Source organism: Aethalodelphis obliquidens, unplaced genomic scaffold, assembly GCF_003676395.1.
Source record: "Aethalodelphis obliquidens isolate GAN/ISIS:26980383/991018 unplaced genomic scaffold, ASM367639v1 scaffold96, whole genome shotgun sequence".
In the NCBI taxonomy this organism is placed as follows: Eukaryota; Metazoa; Chordata; class Mammalia; order Artiodactyla; family Delphinidae; genus Aethalodelphis; species Aethalodelphis obliquidens.
Genome location: NW_020838040.1, coordinates 3540166 through 3547475, shown reverse-complemented (window position 1 = coordinate 3547475; position 7310 = coordinate 3540166). Strand labels below are relative to the sequence as shown.

Genomic DNA, 7310 nt, shown 5'->3' with positions numbered 1-7310 from the left:
AAATGTTAGTAAGAGGTCAGGTAACTCTAAAATTGGGAACATATGTATTAAATTAAAAGAACTTTGCTGTGACATGACTGGCCAATGGGCAACATTGTAATGGCAAAGGCTCCTGTAATCTGGTATGTGTTTGTGAATAATTTTTATCTAAATATAGTTGAATATATGTAATTAAACAGATAAACACTTATCTAGTTGAAAAGGTGAAAAATTAGGAAAAATCCAAATAAATGTAGAAAAATAAGATAAAGCTGGGTCACCTTAGTACACAAAAATTTGTGAATTTTTCTTTTGATAACATGGGCTAGAAATTTGACACTGAGTTTCTAAAAACAGCAACTAAAAAAACTCCCAAACAAAAAATATGATGAAGTATAATATGTAATGAGTCCATTAGTTAAAAACATAAAAGTGGCCCAAAGGATGTACATAGAAATAAATAATATATACATATATAAATAATATAATTATTTAAATATAGATAAATTTATATTTTATATATTTATAGAAAATGTATAATAAAACACATTATTTAATTTATTTTTTCCATAGACTTCCAGAGATGTATGCATTACAGCATAATGAGCCATGGCAAAAATAGTACTTACAATATTCCTCACTATTAAACATAAACTGAAAAAGCAATTTTATAACAGGCCAGATACCTTAGTGCAGGTTTGCAACATTCTTAGCCTGACTCTTCCTAAAGGTAAAATTCATAATGTATAGTTAAATGAATGTACCTCCTGCATTTTGAGCAATCTTCTTTAACATTTTCTGTCTCTCCTGAGACTTCCATGAGAGATGGGTGGCTGAAATTGCAGATTATATTCTCTGTCAAGAATCTGGAGTGCAGTTATGCAAAGTTTCTGATTAAGGGTACAATCATGCAACTTAGTGGTAAATAGAAAGTGGGGAAGAGGCTGGCTTATTCCTGTACAAACTCAGGAGGCTAATCAGTCCTAAATGACTGACCAATATGATTCAGTGTAGAATTGGATCCAAACAACATCTGTGGACAGAGTCATCTTCAGAAATAATTATGGATGATTGAGATTGCAACAATCTATGTCATAAAATTTACCCATACTAATTATAGTCTAGAGGTTTTTTTCGCAGCTGATATTCTCAATTGCTCTTCAAGGGTACACAAATCATGCAATTCCTTACTAAAAGTAAGTAGATACATTTCTTAAAAAGTGTTCATCTAAGTAAGCTTAGGATTTAAGCTGTTTTAAAGAGCTATATAATTTAAGTCAATAACTTTTGAAGTAATGTTTGTCAAAAATGTTGATATTATTGTCATCTATTCGTGGTTCTTTAGATAGTTAGCCAATTGACCAATGAAGTCATTCTTGTATGTAACAAAAAAGTTATGTCATAAGCTTGGAGAAAATGTGTTTATTCTTAATGACAGGCTGGAATGCATCCAGCTCATCCAAAATAAATTTTGAGTAATAAAAGTAAAAATTAAACACAGAGGGGTTTCCAAACAAATAATCTTTCACACCACTTAACATTGTTATCTGATTTGCCAAAACACTATACCTGTGGACATTGACACTCAGGTGATGCTAAAGCACACGTCTTATAAAAGCACCATTAACCAGCATCGTAAAAATGGCTCATAGACTTTAGGCATAACCAGTTCTATTTATGCAGTTATAATGTGTAAAATTCAATAAAATTTTCAGAAATCTTATATTTTTTCCAACATATGTCTTGGTGAAGGAGAAAGTAACAGGAATACCCATGCTGAAAGCCTGCTGACTCTTCATGGAAAACATAGGCGTCAGCCACTTTAAATTATATTTATTGAACAGCCATATGTTTCAAGCAAATGGAACAGATTCATGACAAGGAATCAATCAGAATCCCATGTAATTTTATTACCATTTTCAGCAAACAGCTCATTTGGACAAGACACTGCATTCATTCATTCATTCATTCATTCTCTAAATAGCTACTGAGTTTCTCCTTGGTTCCAGTGACTCAGCTGGGTGAAAGTCTGGGGATACAGTAGTTGGAGCTCACAGTCTAATAAATCATTTAAGCTCATGATTTTTGAGTGATTTTTATGTGATTGGCATTGTGTTAAATGTTTTACATAAATTACTTTATAATTATCTTGGTAAATCTTTGAATGGTTATTATGTCTTATGCATAATTTTCTTGGTTGGCATATGGAGGTGCAGAGAATTTAAGTACAAGTTGTCTAAATTCACATAGCTAGCAAGTGTCAGGGCTGGGATTTAAAGCTGAAAAGTCAAACTCCAGAGCGTTCACATTTTGTCAGCTGTTATCTACATGATTTGAGGGCAAATCAGATAGAGCTTTCAACTCTGAAATATTCTCCTAAACCACTTTTGTGTGAATATGATGTAACAACATATTCTAGAATTTGAGAAAGATGATTCAAGATTTTACCTCTGAATCTGACAGTTTTCAGCACTGCAACTTTAAGGATATTGTTAATTTTGGGGGGTTTTAATCCAATTTCCTATTAAAATTAGCATTAATAAAGTAACATATGTGACACTGGGTTCCAAATAAATGACAAATTAATTCTAATTTGATATTTTAAGAGAAACTGGGTTCTAACTAGTGTCTCCTTGAGAAAAAGCCATATTGGAAAGGGGTCTGTGGAGGAGTGGACACTTGGATGAAAAATTTATAATAATAATAACATTAAAAGAGGAAATTGGAAGCTACCTAAGACAAACTTCTAACTTTTTATTTTGCTTTAGGATGGACTTGCAAATGATGGTTAAATAATACAGGCCATTCTGTTGCAGATATCTGCAGAACTCAAATTTTAATTGAAATAGTCTTCAGTCCAGCTTAGGTCTGATCTTTGGATTTTTCTCCTGGGGTATATTTCTATGTTTTTTTGATATTTAGAGTGAATTTCTCATTGGGATGATGTAATATCAGTCTTCTATGAAGTTCAGAGATCTATAACATAGCTTAAAGCATTTTTCACCCTGCAGGACCAAATTAAAGATGAAAGGGGATGAAGGGAGAAATGTTCATTGAAATATAAATATTTAATCTTTATTAATTCTTAAAGCAGGTAAGATGGAGTTTTTAAAAAGGTGAATTGTGTTATATAAAATCTTGGTATTTATGATAAGAATATATTTCCTACAGTTGGTGACTTCTGAAGTTAAAAAAAAGTCTACACTGGAAAATTTGTCAATTATGTTCTGAATCTTAACTGAGATGATCAGTTTGGGATAACTTTTTAACTAATTTAATGCAGTTAGGATTATCTCATATGGGAAAGCTTCTGCAAGAAAGTATCTTTGAACAATTAACTTTGCAGAAACATACTGAAAATGTTTACTGGAAACAATAAAGCACTAATATACATTCCCAGTACTCTATTCCTTTATCTTCCTCCAATTGCTTATTCTCTTTTTATTACTAAAATTCTATTGAAGACCTGACAATAACTGCAACAAAAACACAAATTCTCACAACACTGAACTATAAAACTGATAATCAACATAATTTGAAAAATTGGAATGATGCTCTAATAAAAGCACCTGGTTCAAAAAGAGAAAAACAAAACATAACAAAACAAAACAAATGTGTGTCTCATCTCAGAAGCTGCCCAGAAATCTCCTCTTGAAACTGTCATCATCCTACAGGGATACTGTAAATCACATTTTCCATATGTAGACTCAGAAACCTGGGTTCTGTAGCTCTAGAAAATGGAACAGCGAGCCAGGTGGAGGGTTGGTGCTCCCTCTTCCTCCTGCTGTCATCTTTTTATTAGATACTCAATTCTCAGAAAACAACTCAGCAGGGCACAGGCACCAAGTAGGTGCTGAGTTTAAAGTTTTCCTTTTGACATGTAGCTCTTAGAAATAGTAGGTTTTACTGTAGGCAAGAGGGAACAAGAATCCGTATTATTTTATGTGTAGAAATGTAGATTTCCAGGTAGTATAAATATGTTTAGAGCACACTTTTCAAACTTTTTGAACATTCCATTACTAAAAAGTGACTATACATCTTTCTTACTAGTATATTAATTTCTGAATCTTATAGGTATGACTATTGCAATATATCATTTACATTATGAAGAGTGGACAATATGTAAGTTCAAGATCTAAATAAAGTTTAAAAAATATCTATTATATTGTCCAATGGCATAATACTCTTCAATACTTTAAGTGAGAGAAATTTGATTACATTTAATTTGTAATTTGAAACTATCGATTGGATGCTTTGTGATGCAATGGCTCCTATGTGTGGTTCGAAGTTAATTTCTCTACATGGCTTTATTATCTGTCATAACTGAAAATGATAGTCCATAAAGGGATATACATCTAAATGAAAATAAGACTTCAGTGATACTACTTAATAAATTTATTTATTTTGTATTTTTTTCTACCTATAATGCAAAGTTTTATGTAAAAATGTGTTTGGAAAGCTTCTGTGATGATGCCAAGAAGGTTTTCTTACAAAGCAAGTGAAACATATTGCATTTATGTGCTTTTAAGAACTAAGTTTAAAAACAACAGTAAAATTTCACAGGAAGGACCTTCACTGGATGATTTTGAGTAGATTAGAATCTTTTGCTTGTTAAGTGTGTACATTTGACTTTTCATAGATGATATTGTTGTTTAGTTTGGGTAAAAAACATTTAAATTGAAAAGAATATCAAGCATTTACAAACTCCCCATAGAATGTGTTTCCTTTATAAAACAGCTACTTTCTCACTTGCAGTAAAAATGTAACTTTCAACTTAAAAGAACAGATGAGATGTGAGATTTTTTTTTGCAATTATATCTTCTAGTAATTAAGAAGTGCTGGAAAAAATAGGCCTGAGTCAAAAGGACACAGAAGCCAACCTTAATGAATTGACTGAGCTGTATGAACCAAAGTTGGAACAATTTTAGCAACAAAATAAATAATGACAATATTGGATTATAATGCATAGAATAAACCAATATCTATGCATTCATACTGATATAAATAAATAATTGAATAAATAATTTTTAAAAAGAGAGACAAGGGACAGGTCTTCCTTACAGAAGAATTTTAATTAATAATACAAAAAGAATGAAGGAAATTTGAAATCATCATTATGGATAAAACATGGTGATAATTGGTGCAAGAAAGATCCTCTGATGAATGCCAAAATCAGTAGGCAAAAACAGGAGGAGAAAATGTACATCTGCAGTCTCAAAGTAAATAATTAAAGTGATATTTATTATTTATAAAGAGAAAAATTGCAACATTACAGTGGAGAAACATGGTAGATACCACCTTAACTACATGGTCAAAATACACATCAGCAGTAAAAAGACACATCAGTAGTATGTGCCCCTGATATACTGCACTGAGGACATAACTTCTGTTGTACTCTTGATAAAAATTCATATCATTCTGATCACCAGGCAGCATAAGGCTAGCCCAAACTGACTACTATTTATTAAAAACATCAAGATCACGAAGAGCAGGGAAAAACTGAATAACTGTCATGGATTGGAGGAGACTAAGGAGACATGAAAACTAAATACAATGTGAGATCCTGGATTGGATGCTGGAACAAAAAATGGTGAAATGGGAAAATTAGTGAAATTCAAATAAGTCCTATACTTTAGTTAATACTATTGTACCAGTGTTTATTTCACTGTTTTTATAATTATATTATGGTTACGTAAAATGTTAACAGTAGGTGAAGCTGAGTGAAGGGTACACATAAACTCTCTGTACTATGTTTTCAACTTTTATGTGAGTCCAAAATGATTTCCAAATGAATATTAAAAAATATCCTTCTAGAATATAGCTAGATTCTTTCAACACAGAAAATAAGAACAAATTTGGAACATGAGTCTTTGTTGAAAAAAAAAAAAAAACAGTACAATTCACTTTACCAGTGCTTTATGGACTTTGCCATGAGACTGGTGAACTTTGTGCTATACAAAAGATTTTCATACTACTCTCACCTCTTTTCATGGCACTATAGAGATTATCATATTTAGAAAGTTTTATTTTTATAAGCATAACTATTTTCTGTGATAACCTCTAATACTTTGTACCTTTCTGATTTCATCTGTATTCCTGTAACATGGCTTGACTACTAATACATTTCACATACATTGCAGTCTCTGTACTGTTAGCCCAGGTTATTTCTGTTAGTTTCTTCAATGCACCTTGTTTACACCCAGTTTTTATCATAATATTTTTTATCATTAATGAAGCAATTTACTGTTGAGAATATATTTACACTGTTAATCTTCTCTTTAGTGTTTACAAAATGCAGTTCTTTATGAAGTTTATTATTTATATTTATGAACTGAATACCTTAAGCAGAGCTATGTTAAAAGCCTCTGTATTTCCATTCAACTATTGAGAAAATCTTACACAATTTGTAGTTACACTTGTTTATTCTAGTCTTTAGCTGTTTTTTCTATGATTCTTTTAACAGTATTTGCCAAAAAATAATGCACCATCATTTTTCACCATATTGTTTTCTGTGTATTATTTCAGGCACGATCACAATGACAAAAAGATCAAGGGTTTACCCAAATACATAAGCATTTTTGTCTTTTGCTATTATGTAAGAAATTGTAGGAGAAGCTTTGTCATGTTTTATCCAGTTGAGTATCATATGACTTAGAAAGTGTTGACTTAATTGCAGAGCTTAGTATCTGTGAGCTGGTTGGGTGGCTTATAGATCCCAACTACACCAACTGCTTCACATAGCCATTAACATCTATCTCCAGCCGTGATATATGCTCAGGACTCAGAGGTTTGATCATCTTCTTTTCAGAATAATTATGTTGTCATTGTTGTTTCCTAGTAATAAGGCTGAGGTAGAACTCATATTGGGAGTAGAAGTGTCACCTTCGTCCTTTTCCCCTCAGTCTCTCCTACTTGTAGGATTAATACTCTCTTCACTCAATATTTTCTTTGATACTTATCTGGCAGGGAAGATACCATCATCAGGAAGGTAGTATTTTCTTGGTGAGGGTCCTTGCACTCCAGAAGTACTGACCTCTGCAATTTTCCCAAAAGTGGGAAACTCAACTGCGTTACTTGTGGTAGTGGGAGGCTGTGTTTAAACTTTCACCTGGGGTGGGGGGAAGGTTTCTTTGAAGGAAAGTTTGAAAGCCACCTCTCAATTTTGTGAGGTTTGGTCTTAAAAAAATAATAAATTTACACAATCTGTAAATTCTTTTGGCCAGGCATACATTCCTCTATGAGTCTCATTATTAAACCCTTTGGTGGCGAGAAACTTCCATTCAGAACACCTTTGTCTTTGCACTCCTTGCCTGATTGGAGAGCTTCCAATG

General features: G+C 32.2%; 1 non-coding gene across 1 annotated transcript; it reads left to right on the top strand.

Annotated features, from left to right (window-relative positions):
* Nucleotides 1-6930: 6930 nt before the first annotated feature.
* Nucleotides 6931-7090, top strand: LOC113614432 (U1 spliceosomal RNA). Its single transcript, XR_003430621.1, has one exon. It is a non-coding gene; the product is annotated as a U1 spliceosomal RNA (small nuclear RNA).
* Nucleotides 7091-7310: the final 220 nt, after the last annotated feature.